Below are 2,646 nucleotides of genomic sequence, written 5' to 3'. Positions count from 1 at the left end.
CACATATGGAGGCCTTAGTCCTTGACGCAGCTGTCGCAGGTTTAATTCCTGGTCTTGGCGACCTTTGCTGCATTTCTTCCCCCTTCTTTCATTAACCACTTTCCTGTCAATTAACTATCAAATAAAGACCACTAGAGCCCCCCCCCCCAAAAAAAAGAATTATCTGATCATTTTTTCAAAATACGCTGAAACCCAAGACATGTTTCTCTTTTTTTTAAAACCCCCCCACAAACATAAGTCTGTGATGCATTTTACTGTCATCACCCTTTTATCACACAGCACACAGTCTTAAGTAATCTCCGCATCATCAACATACACACATCCGTTGTAGTGGTAATTGCGTAACAGCAGCTCCACAAGCTGGCAGGGCAGAGAAACGTTCAAGAGTATCAGGACCATGTACCTAAAAACATGCAAACATAAAAACCCCAAGTAGAGCATTCTGTACAATACAATGTTGTGTTTTCTGGCTTGATGTTTCTTTTTTTTTTTTTTTTTTTTTTGCAATTATTGATAAGTGAACTCTCATCAATTGATAAAAGGGTTTTGAATGCTTTACTACCAAAAGAAAAAAAAAACTGTTCAGTTGATTTTGGGAAAGGTCCTATTGTTATTTGTGAAGCAAAAACTAATAAAAACAATTGTTTGTCTGTAAAGTTTCAATTTTGACAATTTGTATTGAAAATGCTCACTTAGATGACACATATTAACAACATGTTAATATTTAAAAAGTTATAGTCACCATGACTGAGAAAACTTTTGAACATTTCTTGTGGTATTCTCTGAATACCAATAGAAAAGAAGCAGCAATGACCAAATGTACCTGCAACAAAAAGAGTCTAGTAAAGGCAACCAGATTGTCACATTGGAATAGAAAATAATCCAGCTAAATAATGAAGCTGACACAAATTATACATTAAATTAAATCCAATGGAAAAATATACAATGTGTAAGAAAGTTTTTTTTTTTTTTATATATATAAAAAGTATTTTGAAACTATAACTGGTTGAAAAAGAAGCAAAGCATGAATGCCAAAAGTAGTTGTAACATTTGAAAATGTGCGTATCACTTTCCCACAATCTGCGGCTGTGGGGCCCAAAATAAAGCAGAAAAAGAAGCACACATACATTTTCCGGAATAAAAATAAAAAATCATCAAATTCTGAGGGGAATTGAGAGTGCAGGAATTGAGAGTTAATCCGCGGATTAATTAGTTCCTCTGTCATCAAATGCAGTGAGAGTGCCAGAAATAAGCAAACACACAGAAGCAGCAAACCTTTGTGCAAAAGTTATCAAGTGTGAGTTTTTCAGGCAGATCATTTTTATCAATGTGCTCAACAGCTGGAGATTGGTACTATAAATGTACTGAAGATGCAAAAATAAATTTCTCAGCAAAGTGTTTAGGTTAGATTTTTTGTTCACATATTTGCTGCATTTTTTTCAAGACAGATGGAAGACATTTATAAAAATATTTAGACTCAACTAGATTTAAAAAATTAATTGAAATATTATAGATGTGTAGATATCCCTGTTTATAATTTTATCTCACCATTTCAACTGACCTCTACGGTAAAAACAATATGCATTTTTAAGTGATACGTTTCCTTTAAGGAAACACAATAGCTCTTTATGCATTGTGAAACTTTACTTGAGAAAAGACATGGTCACCTCTGAAGTCTGACTTCCTCAAATGATAAGAGGTCTAACTGGATGCCTTTTTCCTGAATGCTATTTCTGCAGATCTGACAATCAAGCACAGGAGCAACATCCATCCAGACAATGGAGAACATCTACGCCAATGAATCCATTGAAGATTTCCCTAAAGGTACACCAATGACCCTAGGAGGAAATAATGATTGGAGAAAAGAGCAAGGTGGATATATGGTTTTGTTTTTTTCAGCCAGTGTTAAATGTCAAATTGTGTTTGATTCCCATTTCTTTTTTGTTAAGGTTTAGAAAACTCTAAAAAGAGAGTTTATGTCGGTGTTATCATCATACTGGGGCTCCTCACTACTTTCCTGCTGGCTGGACTGATCTTCGTTCTTATCCGCTGTGAGTCTGGTTCTCCAAAATCAATGCCTTCATTCTTAACTGTCTTCATATAAACAGAATAAAGTCTGTGCTGCTTCCCTTTCATATCAAACTCTTCTTCCTCAAACATAACAATGTAAACTTATTTTTAAAGCAGAAAGCGTGATGTGCAGATTCCAGGCTGCAGACCTCACCAACAGGGATAGCCTACAGTCAGCATAGACCAGTATGAGATTCTCATAATGACGCTGAGGTGTATTGAAAGTTTTATAACTTGCCTCAAGCTAAGTGAAGAAATGAAGACACAGACTTAGATGATCCCAGGCAATCAAAGCCAATAGAAAAGTTTCCCCCAAAAAAGTACAGTCATTGTCACACAAACATATTTCCATTTTTGGCACCATTATGCATAGCCATATGTGTTCTCATCTTAACTTGTCTTTGAGTTGTTTGGTGCTATGTGTTCATGTTTTCTGATTTGTTTTGAAAGCTGCAATTTCTGTATCCTTGTTCTGTTTACTATTATGTATGTGCATGTTGTACTCTAGTTATCCACTGGGGGCACTGAGAGCGAGTTCTTTTGTGTAGGCAGCACCGTGCTGAAGAAGAAGCGGCA

At 35.8% G+C, this 2,646-nt stretch overlaps 1 long non-coding RNA gene across 1 annotated transcript; it reads left to right on the top strand.

Annotated features, from left to right (window-relative positions):
* The first annotated feature begins 1,754 nt into the window (after nucleotides 1–1,754).
* On the top strand, nucleotides 1,755–2,646 carry LOC106935847 (uncharacterized). The gene is made up of 3 exons (XR_001421985.1): nucleotides 1,755–1,872; nucleotides 1,950–2,051; nucleotides 2,579–2,646. It is a non-coding gene; the product is annotated as an uncharacterized LOC106935847 (long non-coding RNA).

This window comes from Poecilia latipinna, unplaced genomic scaffold, assembly GCF_001443285.1.
Source record: "Poecilia latipinna isolate Pla-1442-1.1 unplaced genomic scaffold, P_latipinna-1.0 Scaffold2032, whole genome shotgun sequence".
NCBI lineage: Eukaryota > Metazoa > Chordata > Actinopteri > Cyprinodontiformes > Poeciliidae > Poecilia > Poecilia latipinna.
The sequence above is the reverse complement of the archived record's forward strand: the minus strand, read 5'-3'. Positions and strand labels throughout refer to the sequence as shown.